The sequence below is a fragment of the Ischnura elegans genome, chromosome 1 (genome assembly GCF_921293095.1).
Source record: "Ischnura elegans chromosome 1, ioIscEleg1.1, whole genome shotgun sequence".
Classification (NCBI taxonomy): domain Eukaryota; kingdom Metazoa; phylum Arthropoda; class Insecta; order Odonata; family Coenagrionidae; genus Ischnura; species Ischnura elegans.
Window position 1 is genome coordinate 103,429,249 of NC_060246.1, and position 26,269 is coordinate 103,455,517.

General features: G+C 39.6%; 1 protein-coding gene across 2 annotated transcripts in view; it reads left to right on the forward strand.

The window, feature by feature from the left end:
- The window catches only part of LOC124167367 (neuronal calcium sensor 2), a 685,552-nt gene that overhangs the window by 602,307 nt on the left and 56,976 nt on the right, over window positions 1-26,269 (forward strand). For both annotated transcript variants that reach the window (XM_046545408.1, XM_046545400.1), the window contains one exon: window positions 5,348-5,412. The gene's annotated coding sequence lies outside the window, so the exon portion shown is untranslated. The remainder of the gene's footprint in view (window positions 1-5,347; window positions 5,413-26,269) is intronic.

Below are 26,269 nucleotides of genomic sequence, written 5' to 3' on the forward strand. Positions count from 1 at the left end.
TTTTCATTTACTCCTGCTAGAATAAAATTAATATTCATTTACATGTTCTTGAATTAGTCTGTAATCATTGTCTTCTCTGGATTGGTGTTATTTTTTCGCTCAGTCACAATAAATTTTCTCTGATGGTCATTTTCGTTTGCAAAATTATCGAAGCGGTTCCTCATTAATTTGTCGACATTTCCTCGTACGCGCCGGAAATAGCAAATTTGTGTGATATAATGTTCACAGCTTTATTTTATCCCATGCAAAACCATTAATTTCAGTGGGATCCCTTTTTATTTCAACATTCATCACTTCATTTCAACCATTTAAAATGCTGGGTTCCTATCAAAAAAGCAATTAAATGCAAATATAAGGCCGGTGATATTTGTAAGGCCGACATGTCCAATTAGTTTCCTCGTTTGTCATCTCCTCCGAATTCAATGGTACCATATAAATTCTCCGAGTAAGTATCGTTCATTTTTATTGATCCCACTAAATAATCAGAAAATGGTTGAAAATTCGTCGAAAATGAACAGTAATTCAAAATTTTCTGCGTCTCCTGAAGTACGAATACATTATCAGTGTCTTAATTTCTAAGCATATGCCGCAACACTAATGGAACTGTCCTTCGGTGAATGTGAGTGATAATCTAAGATAATATCCTTTTGTTGATTGATGAATTTCCTGGGGTGATTTATGCGAAGTAAATTCTAATATGGAATTGACTTTTTTCTAACTCAAGGTTTAGCTGTTTAAAATTCTCGAGGAGCACTCTTGTAGAACTTATTAATGATCTTTTGAACATTCTGCATGGTATTAGTTTTCCCTATTTAATTTTACGATTAATATCACCGCTTTAATTTGCTTGTACTTATCTTTACGTCCGCGTCGCCTCAACAGAAACAACTTTTATCGCACAGGCATAATATGCTGACTTATATTTTTTCTTCCGAAATCTCTCAAAAATATTGATATGAATGAATTTTCCCCTTGTATTTAGTTGATAGTATTTATGTATTTTTTAACTCTTCGGCGTGTTTAAAGTGCATGGCATTGGTTTTTAATCCAAAGAGGCTGGTCATATACCATCCATGAAAATTCGAATCAATTTGCATTATCAATCAAATTTTTTATTTTATTCTTTCCCTAAACTTATAGCTCTTCACTAAAGAAATTTTATCTGTACAATTTAGCAGTGCATTGGCATCACGTTACTTATCTTTGTCGCGTCGCGACAACGCGTCGTTTCTGAGTATTAATACCGGAATTAGGCTGTATCTTCCAGAAATGGCAGTCTATGAGTGATATGATTATATCATAGGATTCCTCGTTCGTCTATGTTGAGGTAAAGCTGCAGTCAAGCCCATACTAATACTTCATGTCTTCCTGTGCCTTATTAGCCAACTGCCATGAGATCTGGCATCGGAAGACACTAGCCTCCTAGCTAGTAGACAAGTGTGTGATTCAAAATTCATATTATCATCAATTCGCGACATCTTGTTCCTAAAGCTTCAACCTTGAAACCCTCAGTGTTACTCAAATTGGTGTCGTATTGTCATTGAAATTTCTATCCGTGAGTATTTCCTCATTATTTAGCAGTTGTCCTTCTCGATAAAATTTTTATTTCGGCATATTCAGCCGTTCAACAGGAAGACTTAGTGGCTCCAGGCCAAGATTGAGAAGACATGGTACCCTTTAAGTGTTTATTTATTTCTTTATTTCCACTGTTTAAATCATAAGGGGTGTAGCTCGATTTGTGAGCAAAAGCATATCTATGTGTGCATCCAAAAATTTTATATTCAAGAGGATATTAAGACCAAAAATAAGTTGAAAAACAAGATTCCATCGCAGTGGTTATTATTGCTTCCGGAGCAATATTAAAATTCCGCTCAAGATGAACTCAAAAGCTGCTGCAGCAGTTCAGCTAAATAAAGCAGTCCATATTCCATTTTTTACGTAAAATTACCTCGGCTGTGCTTCGTTTTGTAAGTATTTTAGATAGCAATTTCTTGTTGTCTTTTCCGTTATTGGAATTTGGGTTATTAAAATTCCGTGTTTATTGAAAACATAGACGAAATTCCGTGCTCCTGTAATCTCCAATATTTTCCTTCAAATCTGTTTGAGCTTCATTGAAAGCACCTTTTTTTTACATATGTTTGCATTACATCGTCATCAGGGCATGATGGTTGTGAAATATTTCATACCATATTTTCAAATTAATGTCCTTGACCATTTTACGCAGAGTTATTGTGATATTTAACTTGTAACTTATTGTAACATCTTCGAGGAGGGTATCTATGGCTTTGCGCAAATGAAATATCGTTGCAAGGCGAGGTGGTTCATGTCAAGAAATTGGCCCTCAACCCTGTATGTGTGAAATTTACGCGTCTCAATCTTAGGGTGTGGGAACTTCTGGCCAAAGGAATAATACAAATACGATTCCAAGGGTCACTAGCCAGTTGGGCAGTGGCAGTGGCTTACCTTTGTATCTGTTTTGTCTGTTCCTTACTTGAGATGAGCACTGAGCACTGCCCTCATCTTGCGGGCCTAAATACTTCGATGTCAATCCCGTAGCTTGAACTATTACAGCGCTCTACCAAGTAGCACGTGCGGGCGTAATTTTTTTCGATGCAAAGCGGCGGCGTCCACGTCGATGGTGTCTACGGAGCGAATTATTCGCTCGCATACTTTAAAAATAGACGGCCAACGATTGACGGGTGAATCTAAGATTAAATAACGTGTTTGCATTTTAGTATAACTGGAAAATTCACCGTCTTATTTACAGCTGACTTACATATTGGCAACGCGGTACACACCTTTATTCTGGGGTGATCTCCAACAATGGCGGATCCAGAGAAGGGCTGGGGTGTATACCATCCCTTTTATATCCAATTTACTACAAATAATGTTTTATTTTCGAGCATTTACTACTGCGGTGATGTTAATCCCCAGGTCCGTACACCTAACCCCCCATTTTCCCTATCCTGGATCTCTGATCTTCTCTAGCTACTGATCTATACCCTCGCTTAACCAAAATAACATTTGGGTAGAAGCACTAAGTGAGTGAATGAAGTTCTATCATTCCTGATTTCGATATTACAGTTTAACTAGCCGCGTATATCACGCACTATCATAATTTCTGTTTTACGACCATGCCGAAGAGGAGAGGGTTGTGGGTACGAAACGAGTAAAACTCTGCAAGGTTGTGTGGAAGGGGAATGGTAAGGATAAAGTCGCTTGATTAGAATTTTCCCACTAAAGCGGAGCTTCAGTGGACACCTCCTCCTCTACCTTCCCCACCCCCGAGGGCTGTGTGCCTGGCTTTCATTTATTCATTGTGCTTTTCTTGCGCTTTCTTCCCTGGCTCGCCCTCCTCTCCCCGCTACCTCTTCCCGCGGTGTGTCGACTCGCCTCCAGTTTAGGGCTCTGCGAGGCCCACCTTTTTTATTAGGACGAGCAGTGGCGGGGCATTTTTTTTAATCTCCTCCTCGCCTCTTTGAGATAGGCCAGGACTGCCGTGAAAAGTGAAAGGGATGCGGCCCTCAGGGCTCTCTTTTTTTTTGTTGGTCGGGGTAGAGAGTGAATAGAGTGTGGGATATGACGTGGCGGAGAGGTTTTGGTGCCAGGTTTTTCGCGGTGGAGTCAGCGACGCTGCTCAGCGAGGGCTCCGAATTAAGTGATTGCATTCCTTCCCCACGGATTTTTCCCGCCGCGTCGCGTCGGAAATGAGTGAATTGTGTGCCGAACGGAGTTCATTTTGTTAAATCTGGCCCGTCCGATCGGGTTAACATCATCAGCAAGGGGACTACGCAGCTCAGGTTCCATTCCGTACCAAAGCAGGTTTAATTCTTTCGCTAATTCGGTTGCTTTTTAATCGGTTTTCAAAAGTATCCGCAGAGATGAGTGCAGAGTGATCCACTTCTTTCCAATATTTTGCTATTATGAGTGCTATTTGCGATTGCTAAGAATAGAACTGATGAGTTATTAGTAAAATATATCACCTAATTAAGAGTACAAATTTTTTTTGACAGCCCGGATTATAACTTATTTCTCCGTGAAATCGGGTCTCTTTACCCGTCAGCGATGGGGTCAGCGACTTCTGTAAACCCATTTAAATGTGCGATGGGTGGCAACACATTTAGAGGCCTAATATAACGTCCCTTGTTCTGCTTGTAATACTCGTGATCGCCATCGTCAGTTTAACTACGGCTCTGCGCTCTGCTCTGTTTTAGATTGAGTTATTCATACACGAATATTACAGCAAAGGATACTTCGGTCAGTCAATGGATTCGTTGACACCTTGAAGGCTCTCACACACCTGCGCGACCGTGGTGGCTACTGCGGCCACTTAGACAGCTCGCCCATAGAACTGCACACACATATGCGAGAACAACAGAAAACATATATTCAAAGGACTTTACTTTTCAGTCAGCGTTGGTGCTGTTTTTTGTAGCGCAAATTTTCAATCTCATTTCTGCAATTGATTTGATATCTTCTGATTTTAACAAATGCATGGATTCAGCGTTCATTACAAGCGATATGAACCCTTTCGTTCATTTTGAACGATTTTACCAGAGAATCATGATTCAACTCATTCTGCTCATCCCAATGAATCATTTATTTTGAACGAATGCGTCACGACGCCGCTCTGCACCTAACCCTTCGCCCCGAAAAGTAGCGCGATGTTGTACTTTCAGACCACCGATCTCGGAAAGTCGAGTTGGACCGCCAGCGGTGCGGACGAACTCGGAGCGGGACCCGGCCTACACTTGGGGGCCGCCCTGGTATGTGCGCGCGCCTTTAACACGTGGGGCAAATGACCGGAGATCGCGGCCGCGCAGGTGTGTAGAGCATGACGGGGTTTTTTTAAGCAGCGACATCATTGAAAAAATGATGACGAGATCATTTTGGTATTTTCCGAGTGTTATGTTGTATGATGCCGAAAATATGCCTAAGGTTTTATTCATTGCTGTCCGTATTCCGTAATCAGGTGTAATGTGAAAACGAAATCTGCTAATTATCGCTAACATCGTCGACAACATGAAGGCCCTACGTTTTGAGTTACCAGTAGCCCAAAAATGTCATCTTCATTTTAGTAACAACCATTCAAAAGCCTTCAGATTTTTTTAACACTTTAAAAATCTGTGAAATATCGAAAGTAACAGCGCTAAATACCATTCTCCACAGTAGATCCCAGTCCGTTATAATCAAGTTTGTATAGGAGTATTTTTTCTCAGATTTTTTTCTTTGAGTAATTTCCGCATCAAATCAAATCACGCCCCCCGCAAGGAAACCTATTTTTCTCTTTGCCTCTTATCCTGCTTCTGATATGTATGATTTTTAATGCATCCCGTTTTATTTTCAGATTTCTGCGATACTTGATTCTGTCCTGAGATGACGACGCACTTGCCCCGAAAGATATAACATGAGGTAAGTTAGCAGTCATTTTATCTAGAAATATGGGTTCATTTTTATTCCCATCTGTAGTCCCAACGACGTCTTCACTGTATTTTACGACGCCTCCCAAATTTTGGAGAAGTGTTGAATGTATGCTATTAAATTCCTTATGAGCATAGGTTGAATAATGCTGAAAAATTAGAAATACATGTCGTGTAACTAAGCTTAAATTATTTCGAGATTGCAAACGCCTTGCCTTTCTTTAGTTTATACTAATATAATACGTTACTTTATTACCAAAAGTAACACTCTCTATGGTATTTGAAACCATCTCCAATTCTTTAGAATCCATGCAAATACATTATTGGTTTGAACTTTAAGAATAAACGAATGCACATTTTGTCATTTTTGTGGTTTTTTATCATTACGTTTTCGTGTTCTGTTTCATGACAGGTGTAATTCATAATTCACATTGTCCGGCGATATCTGGTGGTAATGTTTTACATCCATGAGAATAAAATAAAATGGTAAACTTCCACACAATTTTATTAACAAAGTACCGACCCGGTTTCGATACCCTTGATAATGACACTACGTGTCGAAACCGGGTCGTTACTTTGTTAATAAAATTGTGTGGAAGTTTACCATTTTATTTTATTCTCATCGGTGTAATTCAGTTCAAACGTTGTTTACCTATGTGAAACCAGCACATAAAACAATAGCTTCAGTGCATTCAGCCGGAAGTCCACCGAGACATTGCCTCGCTGGCATTTCAGCGTTAATGTCACTGCCGTCCTGACCAAAATTTTATGCATTCCGATTTAGGCATGCATGAAGTCAAAACTATTCAAACGCGTTCCTAATCCAGCCATTTTATTCCTCTCGGCAACTCCAATTCACCGTGTGCCTTTTCGCCGTTTTAGCTCAGTCTCTTACGTATTAAGTATCCATTTTCTCCACGGATACATCTTTCAGCTCCTCGCAAAACTTCTCGCTCCGCCTCCTGCCTCTCTTTCCCGGAGTACCTGCCTCCTGAAGCTTTGATAGCTATCGCAGTAATGCGTGTTGCGAAACGGCGCGGAGTGGTACGAGGACACATTAATGTGTCGCCCATGTGAGAGCGTCCCATTATGCGTCCTCTCGCCTCTTTCTCCTTCAAAGCGTATCCGTGTCGATCTGTGGGTGTTAAGGGGCGCGGGACTCTGGTTCCGAACACGACCGTGCCCACCGAGGATTCCGCTCGAGGTCAAAAGTTCCTCGTTTCTGTCAACCCCCTTGTGTTTCTCGCTTTAGTGCGTTTCCTTCGCTCCTCCACAGTTCCGATCTCACGCTTTTTGTCTCCCTCGTGTTTGTTTTGTGATTCGAGGTACAAGTGTCGGCATTTTTTTTAGCATTCTCATGATTTCGTTTATGTTAAGGCTTTTAGCGAATTGAGTTATCTTCTTGCGGTGATGTTCTGTAGCCGGATATGTTCTCTAGAGATGGGTAAAAAAAAAGCTGAACTGCCACAAAAAAAATGTTCGCTGTTCGTGCCTGATCTTTCGTGCGGCGTATTCGGGCTAGCATATATGCTTACCGTGACGTATTTTAAATTGCGGCTCAATCTAAAATCTCTAGCTAGTGCGTTGCTATGGTTACAACAGATGGCGGTTACAATGCAGGCATCCTAAGCCATCGAAGCCGCGTCAGAAACCACCGAGCCCCTCCCCATCGTTCTCTCCACCCTTGCCTCCAGTCATCACGTATAGCGAACTCCCAGATGACAAAAATTATTGAACTGCAGAAAATTTCGTATGGGCGTTCGTTTACATCTGGCCGTTCGTTTCTTCTATGCGTTCGTTTCCTCTGGGCGTTCGTTTTTATGTGGGCGTTCGTGATTATTTTTCCGTTCGCTTTCATTTAAGTAAGTTCTCTAAGCTTTCTATAAGTAATTAATGTTTTGTAGAATCATAAAAAACAATATCGTGTAACTCACTTATAACTTTTGACTTTGGATTTTTTATACCAGCAAGTTGCCATTTCGATTTGAAGGTAATTAAAACGAAGTAGGATTTGGTGCTTTCTCGGCGAATCTTGTTGATGAAGTCTTCTCGGGAAATCAGCCGGGTCGGGATAGACCTTGCTGTCAACGTTTCAATGGCCTTCTCTGCCATCGTCTTTTGGGCGAAATTCGTTCTTCGGGCATCCTGACCCGTCTGATTTCCCGAGAAGACTTCATCAACAATGAAAACGAAATTTTCTTCATGTACCTTTTAAAATGATGACATTCGCCTTTTATGGGGGTAAAATAAATCTTTATAAACTCGAAAAAGCGTGTTCAGAGTACTAAACATTGAGCACTTGCGGATGAATCGAAATTTCGTCAAAATATTCTAAAGTTCCCTTAAATTTATATGTATTCCCAATGAAAACTCATTATGAATTAAATTTTCATAAAAAGTGTACTGAGTGATCCTTTACATATAGTGACTGCTAGGTGTTGTATTAAAAATTTTGTTTGCCACTGGTGTTTTATGCAACCCGGCCGTAATATCTTCTAGGTGTTATTTATGGCTGAAAGAGGTTTAATGGAATTTAGTATTACCTAGAGTGGTTGTGATTTCTCTTGTGCATTTTGGAATTCCATTCATTATTAATTCTGTAATGAAGGGAATATGTGATTAACTGCGTATAAGTTTTTTGTGAGATACTTACTCAAGAATGCACCAAAACCGATTCATATACATCTATCTATGCTCCATGTCGTAACTCGAGAGTTTAAAACTCCTTGTTCGTTCATAGAACTCACATCTGGGACGTAATGGTATTATGAATCGCTAGTAAGTATTCTGTTTTCGCATGCATAAAGCTGAAAAAATAAGGTAACTGCCAATTTCGCAATGTACGTTTCCTCTTCCCAGTAAAATTGAACGGCATGCTCACATAAGTGAAGTAAGCAGCCGTGTTTTCATCGTTATTTTTCGCAGTAAAACTAAATTCACACTAACATCCGAAGGCAATGAAAGATAGCCTTTGCTTTACTTCTCTGTCTATGAAAGACTAACTTAATCACGCCTTGGAAATTGAATCGGAATACTTTATAGCGTCGATGGAGCAGCCGTAATCCTTTTATTGACGACGAGCGTTGTCTTTTATCCATTTTTTTGCCTTGTCTCTCAATTACTTTAAAATAGCTTATTTTCCCTTTGATCTATTCATGGATTAATAAATTTTAATTCATTCGGCGAACTTCTTGTCAATAATGAGATCTATTATTGAATTATTGCAACTTTTATATTGACCTACTGCAGATCTTTGTGTAAACTGAAACCTAATGCAAAATAGATTTCAGTTCCTGAATTATTTTTCATGCATTCGTTAAATTTCTCCTTATGTATAGAATAGGACATTTTGCCTATTAGTAGACGTTTTTCCCGCGATAATATTATAATTAATGTAGCTTTTGTTTCACGATGGACTTAATGTGTGTATCATGCCTGTAATGCTTGATGACTTTGTATGACTTTGACTCGGCTTACAGTGGTAGCTTCGCTCATTTGCAATGGAGCTTGCCGTATTGATTTCGGGACTCTGTGGGTGGGCTTAAACCCGTTTTCCAGGCATTGGCGTAAATTTCCGTCCCCAGCCCGGCGACTCCATATTTACGCCTTTGCTTCACATTATCGTGAGCCTTTAAGGTCATGGTTTTCGTTCCCGTTGTTTCGGTCGCCCTTTCCCTTGCAATGTGTCGGCCTTTCTTAGGGCTCATGCCATGTAAGCACTTCGACCTCTCTAAATTTTCTACCCCCACTCCTGTACCCTCGTCCGAGAAACCTCTATAACCTACTCTATCCCGAACAGACATTCCGATGCCCTCTTTTCAGAAATGTACGATCGTCGACCGTTATCCTGCCGTCTCCCTGTGGAACTTCTATTCTCTATCTCTGGGATAGTATCCACTCCAGCAGTACTCTCTATCTCTTCCTTTGTTCTTTATTAGTTTTTTGTCTTAATATAACTCCATTCCTACTTATCTTCTCCTCCAATTTTATCCCAATTTCCCTTTCACTTCGTGCCATGACCTCACATCCTATCATTCAAGGGGTTTCAAGGCCGTAGCCAGAATTTTTTATGGCGTATAGCTCCATGAACCCTGGTAAAAATTTCAATGGGAAGAAACGAACTTCATCAGCGTATTGGTTTGCACATAGGGCCGGATAGCCAAAGGTCCGAGGTTCTACTCCCGTTTCAGGGTATTTTTTTTCAATTTAAGTTAATGTGAATGTAAGGGGTGGGGGAGGGTTACGTGACGGATTTGTGCCTTTCGGAGAGAGTATGCATCTCGGAGGAGTTATTTTTAGGGGCCTTTGACTTCATCTTATCAACATTTCCTAGGGCGGTGAAGTTTTTCATTTTCTGCCCTTATTGAAATTCTAGCCTCTTGCCCTCTTTTACTCTTTTCATATCTATCTTCATCCTACTTACGTCGTCTCTCCCCCTCTGATATAGCTGCCACTGCGTGAGATTCTCTTTCTTTGTTCTCTATTTGTTGATTTTTTCTTAATGTCACCTAATATACGCTGCTTTTCTCATTTGATTTTATACTTCTTTCCCTTTAATACTTGGATTCAACTTACATAGAGCTACTCATATTACGGTGTTCATTTTCTTTATCAGGATACTAACTCCATGACCTAAACTCTTTTCAAATAAACCTTTCGTAGTGCTTTCAGGATCCTTTGTTTTTAGGATGAGATTTAATTTTAAATATGCTGAATTACAGTCCTTTTATCATTTCCAGATTCATTTATATGGTATCGTGTTTGTTAAGTAGTTGAAAGGATAAACTAAATATAGTGTTGTTGTTTTTTTACTACTAAATATATTTAATGTTAGTCCTTCTCTCGTTTTTAATTATTTTTTGCATCTTTGGTCAGAAGTTCAAGTAAACATTTTTCTAAGCATTTCATTTTTCTTGTATCAGAATTAATTTTAAAGTCTTCTTTTTAAGAAAATTGCACCTTTTCCGCCATTCATTTATTACAATGAGAAAAACAGCCCCAGGTAACCATTAACATTTAATTAATATATGATAATAGCAATCTGTTAAGATAGAATGAAATTATTTTTTTAAATGTTCTTCTCCACCAAATCCTAGATAGGTCAAACCGTTTGCTATATAGGTCAAGGGGTATTTTTTTACGTTTAAATGGAGATGAAATTTTTTGTAATTACTTTTCATGCGCTTGATGAAGCCTCTAACATACTTGGCAAAGAGTCAAACTCGGTGGAAGTCGCATGATTAATGGGCTAGCGAAGTTTCAGGTACCAGGTAAGTATGCAGCAGATCAAACCACATCATTTGCCTTGCCAGGAGTTCATTATCCGTGACGTTGTTTACTGTTATCAGTCATTTGTTATTTAGTGGCTCCGGGGAACCGCGGTGGCATGTTGACCGAGGCTGGCATGTCATCCACACGCGTGCCTTTGGGCGCGCTTTCCAATTTTCGTACGGCACTGGTCGGCGAGGAGCCAGAGGAAATCGGAATATGAGACCCACCTAGGAATAGGGGAAGGAGTAGGGCGAGTTGTTATGGTTGCGTCTATATTTTACCTCGTTCGACCGTGAGTGTGTGCAGCACCAGCCTTAATTCTCTTCGCTGCTCGCTGGTTGCCCTATATCCATTCCATACCCGTGCATTACCCTGTTGGGACCGCAGTAAAGAGTCGTTTATTTTTCGGTCGTAGACCTCACGAGTCTCTTCCCCGCTCCCTCGTCTCCCTATTCATCACTACATTGACACGACAGTTGTCACAAACGTTAGTATCATCGTTTTGCTCTCCGGATGTGGGAAATATTCAAACTCATTGAACTGGTGCTCATGGTTCTTTTAATTTTTTTGTTTTCATCAGTTACTCTACCTCATGTGGTCGATGGACTGTCTCCTCTTCCACTCTTGGCTAAAAGGAAGATGAATAAACCATAGTAGCACACTATATTGACAGCCCAAAATATGTAGCATTAATTAATGAAGCCCAAGCAGGGAATTAGTATTTAACTACCAATCATGAAAGTAATGGGCTATTGTAATGCGACCACCCGACTCTAGATCACCCAGGTTTTGAGAAATAAAAATAAATCATTTATTTCCTCGAATTCATTTTTTTAATAAATTTTCCACCCGTCTGCATAAAATTACGCCGATGGCGGTGTGCATTTGCGTGTCGTTCTTTTGTGAGAATCCTTGTCGTGCCCTTTTTAATATTCTTTTTGAATCGCCTACGCCACTTCCTCAGCGAATACGGAAGAGATATCGTTGTGATAACGGCAAGCACTTTATTTCAAAGCGTGTTACCGCCGCACACAACAGGTATTTCCTCTTCAGGTGTTAACGATAACGGTATTTTTCTCTCCATATCCGCACTCTCCTGTGTAAATTCGGAGGATGGATGAATCCTCGTATTAAGGTACTGGAATTTTAATTCTGATTTTATGAGAGTGAATCACTTTCGCCCTCCCGGTCGTATTTGTTCTATTTTCAGAATATATTACGTTTATTAAGCTCATCATCAATAAATATTCAGAGTGCATGTAAATTTTTAAGGATGTTTTATAAGATGCAATTATTTTGAAAATCGTGGAAAGCTACAATTAAAGCGTCTTTGTACGAGGTAAATTCTCACTCGTTGCTTTTTTCTCTTAAATCGCCAATTATTTGAAGCTGACCGGCAGCTTGAAGGTGAGGAAATACAAATAATTTGGCAATCAATGCAGAATTTATACTTTTGTTGGTTTTTTTTGCTAAAAATGTTTTGCTCTAGCAGAAAGATTTTAAAACTCCATTAACCTCGGAATTTTTCCTTCTTCTTAAAGGATACGCCTACTGCGTGGCCGCTGATGGTATGAATTAAAAGGCTATTGTCACCGCAGAGGCTAATCAATTAAGCTAATAAATTACATGATTTTGATTCTGATATACGCAGCTGCATTGAAAAACTATCCCGTGCACGTCAAAACATCCTACTTCGGGGTTACTTGGGAGGGGTTACTTTAGATTTCAAACGTGTGTTCCATGAAATAGTTTAATACAAATTGTAAGTTATGAGGTTATGATGGGAGGGATTGGGACAGGCTCACGTGACTTGTGAGCGTTTATATTTTAAGTATTTCTTTTTGTGTTCCCGTTTTTAATTTCCATCTATTTATTTTAAGGTTCTCATGAATCATTTACCTTAAACCCGAAGCCAGTTATTATTGTCGTTTATTTTATTCTCATACTGCTAAGTGAATTTCAAGGTATTCAACTATCTATATATTTATGCACTTAAGTTATGCATTTTAAAGAGAAAAAACTTATTATTCTATTTATTTGTGTGTGATAGAAATTCTCTGGTATATTAGTGGGGAAAGAATTCCTAAATAGTATGTTATTTATGATGAGTTCAAGGAGTAAAGTTCAATTTGGGAACAGGCCGAGGTGAATCGTAAAATGTTGCATGTAAACGGAATATAACCGGTAAAATACCTTTCATAGTAAAGAAATGCAAAACAATTATTATAAATGAAGTATCCTTTAGATTCCGCTAAAAATCTGTATTGTCGATGCGATGCATTTCGATTGTCACATTATTTTCAATCATTGGTGTTGTCGATGAATTTTTCGATATAGCAATCGAAAGACATCGTGTCGTTAATAGAGCTAATACCTGCCTGCCGTAGAGTTAGTACCTGCGGAGGATATTTTAATCCTGATGAAGTGATTCCACCATAATTTTGAATCAATCAGTTTTATTTGAAAATTATAATGTTAGTGACATGTGCCGCAACTCAAATGATATTGGGAAGCACTTATCTAAGCAATAAAATGAACATTTTCAAATATAAAAAAATATTCCCATTCCCCCGCACCCTCTACTGCTCCTCACCTAAAATCACCCCTCCCCTTATCCCGGCTTATCCCCCGCCTCCATATCCACCGTGATTGCCACCCTCCTTTTCAATTCGAAGCTTTTCGATTTCCGCCCCAAATGGCTCCTCTCTCGCCTCGTTTAAACCGTCGACCGGCCTTCCCCATTATGCTTTTCGTTTCTGTCGCACGGTTTCGGCGCCGCTGTTAAAAATAGTCGAGCGACTTTTTTTTCGTCCCCAGTTTGGATATCAACGTTGCGACATAAATACAGTGAAATCCGAAATCGTCGGTTTGATGAGTATTTCCCCTTCGTATTTAGCGAGTACATGTCCTCTTTTGTATACTTTCAATCCTTTCCAAGATTTTTTTTAGAGTTCATTCTCGTCGTGGTTTGAAAGAGCATTACATTAGAGAGTGTTCTCGTGTTCGCTTCATGTGTCGTGACAGTTCGAGTGGTGAAAATATTTTGAAAGACCCGACGCGGCGCACTACGGTAGAGTTAATGATGATCACGGAATGTCGTTTTAAAGAAAAAGAAATGGAATGTTCAAAAGTTAGTTTTTCCCATGAAAGTTAAAAGGCCACTGCGAAATCCATGGGGATTTAAAACTTGGCCTTTAGTGAGCTAGTGTATCCGTATGTAGCACTTCCCTTAACTGGTCATTTCCTGTTAAATAAAATGAATGCGTAGCTCAGCACCCAGGAATTGGCGCATGACGTTTTTCATGCTCATAGTGGCGAAATTAATGATTTTTTTTCTTCTAAATATGTACTTATACTGCGGAGCGCAATGTGCATGCTTGTTAAGGTCCAACTCCAGTAACGATTAGGCATTAAGATGTTTTAGCACCTAAGCACCTAATGCAATGTGAAATGGATCGTAGGTAATATAAAGTAGAACTCAGCCCCTACAAAACCTCGTGAAGGTTTTAGAAGGGTGCATCTTGATGTCCCTAGTCATGTGTAGCGATGCCAGGTAAAAATAGGGAGTCAATGTATGCTGTTTAACACGAGGACGTTGCCAAAATCCGATCTGTTTGGGTGATGAACTCACGTAGACGAACTAATTCCCATTCGGCTTGCTCCACTGATCTCTTGATGATTGGAAATGGGTACATGATCCAACGTTCTTTGATAAGCGAACCCGAAACTGTAAACACGGGCTTCGATATCCAAGAACGGCGTCGAGCGAGTGAAGGCATCATTAGTACTTTCGACCTGCCTGGAAAACTCCTCGTCATACGAAGGGATTGCATGGAGTGCGTCTAAATGGATAGGAAGGAATCTGATGATATATATTCTCCGAAATGATATTTTGAAAGGAGAGGTTTGGGCTCACCGGAGACCATTAGCCGGGAAAGTCAATCGAAGGTGGACTTATTTTTTTCGGTTTGCCCTTTGATTGACCCTTTAGATGAATATGACTTTTATGATGGATCACCTTTTTGCGTCCTCAAATGATACTTCGGTTAATGCATTCATTAACTCCTCTCGGATTTGAATTATATATTAATGATTCGATGCTTTTTATTTCGCTACGGTGAAGTTATTGCACAAATGATTGGAAAACCATCACGTGCAGTTGCGTCTATTTCTTCAAAAGAATGAAGTACTGTTTTGAATGTACGTATTTTGGGCCGATTTGTTTCTTCAACATTGTTGTAAAGCATGCACTAATTTTTATACTTGAGCGAGGAGAGAGTGTTGCGTCTATTATACACGAGAAAGAAGCTGTTGGGCTTCCTAAATGACCCTTGTAATCGGATATTGTTTCATGATAAGATTTTTGAAAAAGTGGGAAAAATCATTTGGCAGAAATTGAAGTTCCTCGAACTATATTTGAACTCTATATTAGAATTTATAGAAGTGCCAAGCACTTGTATATTAACAGATTTTCCTTAGAAATAGTAAAATGGGTGTCATCGTCCAAGTAGTAGGTATTATCTAAGTTTCTCCAAGTTCCTCTCATTGCTCATCAGGATAAAAACGTAATACCTCAATTTTTCTCTGTGGTTAGAAGTTCTCCAATAATGGTTGGCTTTTCATTTGCCTTCGCATGATTCCTTTTACCAACCTCACAAGGCGCCAATCAATGGGTTGATTACACCAAGAATATTTTGGAAGAAAACCATCCTAGTCGCATCTAATTAGATGCAACTTGCCTTCTCACGCGCGCCGTAACACCGTTTTCCCTCGGTTCCTTAGCGTAAGCCACTTTGAACATGTTGAACGTTTCCTTCGTAGCGTAGAATGAGATTATACACGAGAAAGAAGCTGTTGGGCTTCCTAAATGACCCTTGTAATCGGAATTGGATGTGTGAATTTTTTCTCTTAGTAGTATTTTTAAGTTCTTGTAATCAAAGCGAAGAGAAGATACGTAAGCGAAGGCGAATTTGAAACAAAGAGTGAAAAATTGAGGAGACGAACGTAAGCTCAAGAGAGACGGGTAGCAAACGAATAGAGTTTTCAGAGCTTCCAGTGCAAGTAACGTCTTTCCTTTCATGCTTCAGTGGAAAACATCTGTAATTTTAGAAGAACTTAAGGTAAAATTCTTTCATTCATTGGAAATTTGCAGAAAGGTTTCTCAGGTTTTCCGACGTATCGAAGAGTATGTCGCTCTTCGGGAGACATGTAACTAATTGCTCGGTAGAAACCCCGAGAAACCTTTCTGCAATTAATACGCCGGGGGCATCTTTGATCTTACATTGGAAATGTCTTCAGCTTTCAGGGACCATAAATATTTGCTTCGAAAGGACATTGAATGGATAACGTATAGTCTTATTAATTTATTTTCCTGTGGACAAGGCATGACGATAGTAATGGCGCAGGTATCCTTAAGCATTCCACACTAAAAGGGGAAATTCGGTATTTTGCTGAGCCACCCACGCGTGGGATTCATAACTTACTCGTGCTGCGTAGTGCTCCCTACATGACGGTTGATATGAAGGACCTTTAATTCTTATCGCTCGCCGTCCGTGTATCTTTCTCTCATCCCACGTACCCTTTTCCAATCTAGTTCTTGATTTCCCCTGAGGTATCTGCCTTCCTCCTCCTCCTTATAGGCGACATTGTATGGTGTCTTGAGGGGACGTTGAGTTTTGGCGCGCGAAAGGGAAAGGACGATAACTCCAGTCTTCGCATCGAAGGAGTGTCGCGGCTTTTCCTTTTTTATTCTCTCGCCTCCGAGCGCCTCATTGTTCGACGTCGGCTTTCCCCCCTTTGCCCTGCGTATTTCTGGTCCCAACGCTGCCTGGCACTGGAGGTTTTTCAGCGATGCGCGGCTTGGAGGCATCGGCTGACCTCCATTATGGAATTTAGAGTGAATTCTATCTTTGAATCTGAGAACTTAGACTTATGAGCGATTCTTTTTTTGTCGGTAACCTGCGTGTTGAGCTAAAACACTGTTAGATTTGCCGTCTCACGTATAGCTCCAAGCTTAGTAAATTCTCGTGTCTTAAGCTTTTGTGGACGTTGCTATTTTTTTTGTTTCACCAAAATTGTAAGAATATCAATCTGATTGAATAAAGTTGATGAAATGTAATGGCCTATAAACATAATGAATAAAGTTCGCCAAAAATAAGACTATGGTCAGCGTTAGCGGGTTGAAATTTTTGGACAGAACGATGGAGGAGAGTGGACGCAATAATATTTATACAGGGTGCGGCGGCATAACTTCCTTTTTTCAAAACTTAATAAAACCCATTGTATGAATCACAATTTTTTTATGATGTTTGCAGACGTCTAAAGTTCTGTTTTACCCAGTTTTGATGATAATAACAGGTAGGTGCCGTCCTCATTCTCCCTACGCTAAGTAAACCGATTTCTGGCATTTATGATGACTCTTGCCAGCATAGCAGGCGTTATGTTGGCAATTTCTTCCCGGATGTTGGTCTTCTAAGCTTGCAGGGTCCTTGATCGGTTCAAATAGAACACGAGATTTCAAGAAAACCATTGAAAACAATGACAAGGAGCCAAATCGAACAAATTGTTCCCATACCAACGAAATTTATCGGGAAAAAAATCTGTTCGAAAAATAGGCCTCATCGGCAAAAGCATTTTCCTCACTGTTCAAACGTACCTATGATGGCAACTAAACTTGACGGGGACAAAACTTAATGGTTATGCTCTTCGAATGAGACAACTAGCATTCAGCTACGACGTCAACCAACTGAATGGCACGCATTCAAAAAAAAGGAAGTTATGTTGCCGCCCCCTGTATAAGGAAGAAAATTGTTTTTGAAATTGAGATTTTACCTTGAGTGAAGAGTTGATAAGGGGAATACCTTGTATAGGGGTAAAAAAAGTAATGAATTGATTGGAAACGAAGCGGTGCATGGTGTGGAAACGTGAATGCTAAGGTATGATGACGAGAATAAGCTAACAGTGTGGTCCTTATTAGGCTTATGTATCATGTGATCTCATTCCATATTCGTAAAACCATACCTGGGAGGTGCCATCTGAGTTCAAGCTCGCGGCGCATTGAAATCCCTCGATCTTACACTCGCGAATCGTTGCCTTAATAACTATGCTGGGGAGAACTTTAAAGTTAGCGTTTATCTATTTGGTGCATCAGAAATATCAATCGAGTTGCTGACCTTCTCTGTATCCGGTATAGCTACCACTTTTCATGAAAGGAAAAACTGTTCTATTATGGCATCGCAAGATCTGACCCTAGGCTCGCAATAAATCTCATTTACTTACCTACAAGATGTGAGGTCACCTAGTTTCTATCCATGAATTTCGTTTCAAGCTCAAGACGTTATGTGTTTTTCATTATTACTCATCGATCGCTAACTTATCTCTGGATTTTGACATCATTGGTTTTGAATGGCTCAAATGATAAACCCATGGTCACCGTTCAGTTGGCCTCCGTTCTAAATTGAAGCTAAGCACAGTGATGATAACATCTAAGCCATAAATCTTGTATTTATATCAGTATATAGGGTTAGATGAGTAGCGTCCCATTACCCATCAATATTTTTGGGACCATCATCGACGAAAATGCTTCGTCGCCAATTTCGCTGTATTCGTTACGCCGGCATTTCCCATCCACCGAGCTTCCGTTAATGATGACTTTACTGTATCGGGAGCATTTTATCTCCATCCAGTTGACTTAAATGCCTCGCCGTCCGTTTTATTCCATCGCAGGTTATCCATTCAGCCCTTCGATGCCCCCCCGCGGCGATTCACTTTTTGTCTTTTCCTCGACCTTGGAACTTAATGATCCTCGTCCGCGCTCAAATCCCATCAATCACTTTCTTCCGCGGGAAAATAAGGTGCTTGGGTTTAATAATGACTGTTTTTGTACTCTCTGTTCCGCCCTTCTCTGCCCTCGAATTCCCCGCTAATTCTTTGACTTTCCTTCTTCATCCTTCCATTTTCTCTCCACTTATTCCTATCTCCGAGTAATTTCTCTGTCTGATTTATCTCTTCATTCCAGTTCCAGATCTTCGCATTCGATATTTCCTTTCTTTGCTTTTTCTCTTTATCCCTGTCGTGTATATTTTCTGACTTTTAATATGCAATATGCAGACTCTTTAGTGATGATAAATCTCTCACCGCTTAATTTACTTGTCTTCTGAAAGGCTTTCCTTTATACGGTGTGTTTAGGAAAACCAGCTCTTCAACCGTTTAAATGTTTTCAAGTTTGGCTTGTTTTGTTGTGCACAGGTTTCGATTGGCTTGATTAAGGCATTATCAAATTCTGAAACCACGCAATTACCTACGCTCTCTGCGCTGTGAATTATTTTCTTTTCCACTTCTTCCTCCACTTTTATTATCAATTTTTGGACCAACTCTATCGTGCTAGTAATTCCTCGGATATAGCTGATTACCCTGCCAAATGCCTACGTTTTTTTTAATATTTAGATATCTATTTCATGGTTATCTTTCCTTTTGGAATTGTAGTTTTCCTTAATTAAGTGACTTGAGTTAAATTTCGTATACGAGTGCATGAAGTTAAGATTTTTGGTATTCGTTACTGGGAAGGACCCCTCAGGAATGGAAGATTAATATTCATTTATGAATTTTTGAATATGTTGACGAGTGAGGGTAAAGATTTCCCTATTTGAAACCATTGGCACTTTTTAATATTGGTATGTTTGCAATTTATTGCGATTAATTTGTAATAACTTTATTTATGTATTGCATTGAGGCTTACTATGAACCCAGCTTTATATCCTTAACGTGGGGAATCCGTTTCAATCGCTAAGGTGCGTGTTACCTCCGTTTCCCTTAGACCTTTACTAGGTGGCTGTCGATGCGGCGCAGCCGTGGTCTCCATTTACTGCATCCCTCCCTGCCTTGTGGTATGTGCTCCTACCTCTGCTTCCACCCTCATGTGGATGGGATGGGAGAATTGGTTAGTATTAGTGGGCGCCTCCCTTTGTGTCTTCCCGCGTTTGTTTATTTTCTTGCCTTCATCTTTTTTCTTCTCCCTTCAGTAGCTTCGCCTTCGTTGTAATTGCTTTGTTCAATGAGGTATTTAGCCCGCGGCGTTTTTATTTCCTCATACACTCGCCTCATTTTCCCGTCGATCTCTTTTCTCTTCGCTTTATTTTAAATAGTATCCCCTCTTCCCCGATTCCAGCCTTATCGTGACTTCTCGCAGACCTCTCCGATGTATTTCCGCTCGCTAATTCAGAATAGTTTACCGAGACAGCTCCTTGGATCTGGACTCCTCTGGATATGTAAATATCGTTGTAAAAATGTGTGCGTTTACATAGTTTCCATTACCAAACGAGTATCCAATGTCTTACGGGGTTGATGAAGTGGAATAAGCCTTTGTCTCTTTCCCCCAGTTCTTCCAACTTTCCGTACTATGCAAACGTTTTAGTTTCTTACATGACCCATTGCGCGTCATCATCGCTGAGGAATTTACTGAGGGCTTTCCGAGCAGATCGCATATTTGGTAATTTCTGGCCGACGCGACGGTGCTTGTAAAGTATTTTTTCTTTTAGATAGAGTCTAGGTATTTTTTTAATCAATTCCAAGCACAACGAACTGTCATACAGTTTTTCTCCATGCGCTTGTAAAACAGGCCTTCATAATGCCCTCAACATACGTACTAGGTTCGCTTTTTCAAATCTATCTATTCAAAAGTCTAGCTCAAGAAACGCCTTAGCCACCTGATTTGTCGGAGTAGTATACTGAATTTTAATAATGCGAGCAATTTTGTCCTCTTGGTTGGCCGTAAATCTATTGATCTGTCGGTAAACTTTGAATATTATATCACCCAGTGCCTTAATCTCAACGTTAGCTTGGAGAAATGAGGCCAGAGAATACCCCTATTTAAGCCACTTGCGGTAGGATGTCACATACTTGTAGGGCCCGAAGTGTAAAAGTATTTTAGTTCACCCCCACGCTGTCTTTTCTTAAAATATTATATAAAAAGTCTTCATTTTAACTGCATTTCCTACTTCTAGTTGATCACCAGTAATACAGACCGCCTTTATGCCATAACTGTGTATCGAATGACTACTTTTATGAACTCCATTTTATATTAAACCTCTGGAAAATATTTTTTCTCCTGTGATGTTTCGTCGGAAGAGTGGTATTACGATGATATTAAGTTTGGTGCCGTGAATCTTTTATTTCAAACATCTAAGTTCAATGTTGCTCTCAGCACTTGTTTTTCTCAGCTAGTAACTTTTTTAACCAATGCATATATTTCTGCTATTTTTTGTAAATGATCGTTTCCAATCGAAGAGATTTAGCGTCCTACGTATGATATCCGGAAGAATACATTTGTATGCTACTGTTTTGGGTGGAAATTCACCAGGAAATTTCATTAGCGTTTGAATTCTCCTTCAGAAGACAGCTAATGGAGGAAGGGTGTGCCAATTATTTTAACAAAGCATGAGCAAACGGCCGACGAAGGTACACAACGGAATAAATTGCTTCAAAATACGCGTCAACTTTGCGGTACTGTTGAAAATGAGTGTTTTTGATTTATATCTGCAAACTAATTAGTTTTTCGTCTAAAGCTCTTGAATGGGAGTTAAACTCTGATGTATACCTAGTGTCTGCTGAAAGCTGTTCCCAATTAGCGCGACGCTTGGAGCAATGTATATTTCCCACACATTTACCTATGAATAAATCCTGGATTCGCATTTGTGCAAACGTAGCTATTTTTCTGTGTATTAGTGTGCAATATTTTTATTTATTTAGAGGCATTTGATTTTTTTATAACTACGCCAGTCGAGGCGTCCTAATTACGTTGTTATAGCAGCCCTGCTTCTCCTATTTTTTTCACATCTTCAAACCTAGTTATTAATCAGACAATGCTCATGTTGTCAAAGGACTAAACTTCTAAATGACAATGGTTTTAAGGCGGGAAAAGTTTAGATTGCCAGATTCGTGACTTGATATCGGTCAATTGTATCGAAATGTTTCATCATCATGAATCAGCCATCCGAAAATTGGTTTGACACAGCTCTCCACTCAATACTCCTGTTAGCTTATCGTTTGACACGAATCGTTTGATTCTTTTGTTTAACATCCTTCTCAACCTTTGCCTTCCTCTGCCATCTTTCCCTTCCACTTGATCTTCAAAGATTATTTTCATAACGTCATCGGGTGTCGTGTTGTGGCCAATTAAGTGGTCCCGTCTTCTCCCCAAGGTATTCAAGAGTCTTCTCTGCCACTCTTCAGATAACTTCCGAATTTGTTGTGTTTACAGCTCCCAATGCGTTGCCAATAGAAGCAATCACACCAGGTGTTTAAATGATTTATTTTTCTCTGTACGACTGAGATTGTGATTGTGCATTCAGGTGATGAGTCCTGGATATGTTCTTACTAACAAGATTATTTTAATAATGTTTTTACTTTAGCACCCAGTCAGCCATCAAAACGCTGAGTTTTAGGCTGATATCTATTTCTCTCCCGAAAATTATGATCGTCTTCGATTCGCAAGCTATCATGTTATTATTATTTGTAAAATATATCACTGTTATTCTGGAACCAAAAGGAGTATCGAATTCACTGGTATAAACTGAATCGAAAATTCTCGCGGCCATTGACTTCGACATGTTTATGAAATGAGTCATTTACGGTTGATCATGTTCCGTCAGCTTTTGTCTCTCACGTCTCAAGACTTTTAGCATTCCTCGAAGAATGTCTTCGGAGCTTTTCTCTACACATCCACCGCTTCTAAAATTGTTAATTGCTCCTTTGTGTCTACGTGGAGGGGAAAATTGTCGTCCCCGGCCGGAAGCAACAGCGAATTTGCATGAGGCCGTGGCCCTATAAGGGGCGAAGAGGGGGGGGGTGGCGTATTTTTGCAGCGGATTTTCCTGGCGGTGGGATTTGAATTAATACTCCACAGGAGCAAACCGCTGTACTTTTCCCTAATTTATGCGTCCCTCGTTCCATTTTACGCCGCCGCCAATGTGTTGGCTCTGCTCTCTCTTCATTCCTTCCCTCTGCGGACTCCCGCATTCTCATCCCTAACCGCACTCTTCGTGTGGCCCGGGTTAATGGTGTTGGTTCGAAACGGAAGAAGTAGTTCCTCCGTCTTCTCCGTGTGTGTTAGTCTCCTATTTCTTTGACAAACCTTCCCTTTGAATGCAGCAGTTGTATTTATTCTCTCTCCTTTGCATCCAATCCTCTTCGCCCGCAATTCAAATGCAAATTTTGTTTTCCTCTGTCGTCAGTCGCCCTGTTTTGTCATTCCATACTAATCCACTTTGTGAACGAGTTGGATTAGGTCGTATTTCTCCCGTATCTATCTGCTCTTCTGGATTTACGCATTTTTCTCCAGGCCCTTGACAGCTTACCGAGACGGAAGATTGATCGGGATGCGTAGCTAGGTAGGTTTTCGGAGGGCACGGGCAAATCTGGTTTTTTCCGCCGCGAATAAGGGTGGAGAAAAACTCGGCGCCGGCAATAGCTACTTGCAACGAAGGGCGCCAAGGGGACCACGGTGTAATATCCCATCCGTCGGACCGAGTGCTATAGTTGTAAGTGCCCCTGCAAAGTGCACAGTCAGTGCTTTCGTAGGACTGTCCATGAAAACATTTTAGAGCACGCTGGAACTCTGGCCACCATACTAACCCGAAGGGACCTTAATAGTTCATCCTACGGTGAGTTCGAGTCTTATAGCATGTTATTGGCTAGGGGTATGCCGCCAATATCTAGGAATATTCACCATGTCAAGTTTCCTGTTGTTATTTCACCGGCATAGTGAATGCATTTGGTTTTGATCACGCTATTTGAAGTGGTCGAATTTCAAATAGAGTTCCCCTATGCTATCTTTTTAGAGTCCACATGTAAATAATTTTCTCTCCGATTATGGATGAAGGAGCAGTATGCGCATCCGACTTCTCTTCTCAAATATCCGCTGTGCATAATATGTTCTATGGTGTCCGAATTTCTGGCCGTATTGGCAATGGTTACCAGGGATCTACGTGGATTCGGATGCCATTTGTGTTGACTGTGGCTTGCGTCAATAGTTTGAGGCCCGCCAATTTTCGGAAAGCTTTCGCACCCGCCGTTTCCCGTGTTTAAGTCGTCTTTAAACTTTCTCTCTCGCAAATATTTGTTACCCCCTCGTATATTTGTTTTCCTCTTCCCTGTCTGACTTAAAATATGTTGTGTCCTCGCTTAGACCTCTGGGAATGCCGAAAAAATCTGTCAATTGCGGAGAAAATTTTTATGCGTCCTTTTTAGGTCCCCTGAGCTATTTTTCATAGCCAACGCAGTCTTACCGCAACTTATCGGAAAAGACGGCAGTGTTTTTCGGGTAGTATTTTCATCAGGAGCGCATTTATGCAACAAAACCGAGCCCTAAAATTATTCGTGCTGATAAAATGTAGGGCATATTTTTTTATTCTAGCACGGGACGTCGCGTGTGTAAAGGCCGTTTTACACGGGGCACGGAATTGCGCAGGTTAGAACTGCATTAATTTCTAAAATGGCGCGGAATTGCGCGAATGCTTGAACGAAATTAGAACAGGGGCTATTTTGCCATCTCACGCCCACGCATTCTCTCATGTGTTCCAGCAATTCATCGCTTTACACGACGCAATTTTGACTGCGCCTTCGTACACACGTCAGATTGTGCAAGTACGTACCCCGTGTAAAACGACCTTTACGAAAATATTTCCTGTGCGATATTTTTTTCATAGTTTAGGTGAAATAGCATCCTTGTGGATAGATTTTTTTTTCGACCAGTGATTTTCATGAAATATCGATGGAATTCATTAGAAGCTGAGTTTACGAGTACCCTCATTGTTACGGTACTCTATCCAACAAAGATCTCGACAAATGCCTTCAATTCAGGTGAAAATTAATGTGTGTCGCATAGCTGGACATGAATAAAAAAACATGCTATAAAGTTAAAGACTTTTTCAGAGCTACTTGACATCAGACAATGCTAATTATTTTAACTTTTAGGCATTAAATTATCAAGTTATATGTGCAATTCAAGCAAATGGTTTAACGCTTATAGCAAAGACTAAAGCTCCATTTGATTTAAAGGCTTTTTGAATGAAACTAGTGAATTTCGTTATTCTTGAATGTAGGACTTTATAATGCATAAAAACTAGTATTTTCGAAATCTCCCTCACCATCATGAAAATGCATAAAACCCAAAAAAAAGGGGTCATTCAATTTTTTTTAGAGTTATCATGCATACAAATATCTTTTATCTCAGAAAAATAAGCTTTAATAAAAAAGGAAAAATTAAATATAAATTTATATGAGATGAAGTATTTACAAGAGAAAATAAAAACTAGTATTTTCGAAATCTCCCTCCCCATCATGAAAATGTATAAAACCCAAAAAAAAGGGGTCATTCAATTTAAAAGACATTGAAATATTATGAAAATAAATTTTTAAGAAAGTATATTTTATTTATAGTACCTTTTGTATCAGGGTTGATCTAATTATTTAAATTATTTTGTTTTCTCGATTTTATAAGAGCTAAAAAATTAATAAGTTTACTGTAATATAATTATCTTTAATATTTTTTAGTGGAGAAATTCTATTCTTTATAATTGTATCTAGTTTTTTAAGAAATAAATTAAATTTAGCCCCAAAAATTACTTTTTTCTTTTTGATAATTTATTTTTTGGGTTAAAATTAATAGGGGATAAGCTCTATTTTTTACTATAATACTTTAATTTTATAAATTTAGTAGGACTAAAATCAACCATCTTTAAAATTACGTGCACGTGAAACGATTATCCTCGTGCACTTGTTTTACTCTCTACGGAGTTCACAACAATTAATTGCAACGAGTGAAAGGAGCATCGGCATTTATTTGATTGGAAGGCTTCTGATTTATCTTAAGTGAGAGAAGTGCCTACGATAAAATATATCCTTCTGTTTTTTCCATCTTTCTTGTCTCTTTATGATAGACCCACTTTTTACTATTCTCACTCATGTAAATTTTATCTTCCCCTTGGCGATATCGTGGTTATCCTGTCGCTAGCAATCGTTTCATTTTAATTTTGGTTTTTTTCTTTCATCTTTCTGCATCCAAAATTCTCTCATTTTTTAAAATTTCAGTCTTCTCCACTCCGCATTTTTCATTAATGCTAGACGAGGAATTCAATAATTATCCCTGAATGTTAATTTAATCTTCGTCATTTTTCTATGAATTTGTTCCTCCTTATTGCTATAAATTTAAAATAATGAGTTATTTTATGCTATTTTCTCCGTAACCATTGAAATACTCAATCGTTTACCCTGGTATCTGCATTATGAAAGTACAATTCTCCCATTTGTATTATTATTCATGCCTTTCTCTTAGGAGTACTGCGTTTTAATGGGCAATCTCAATATCCGTAATTTACTGGCGCAGCGTCTCATAATTGATGAAGATTTGCACTCCATCAAAACAGTCCATTGGACTAGATGTACCATACTGCGGCCAATCGTTATCTTGCATCTTCCTCCAGAAGTTATGGTATGGTAATTCGCTGGCTATTACAACGCTCCACGCGGCATTTTAATGCGGGAAAACCTCTAGATATAGGTTATAGGAGTAGCTCACTTGC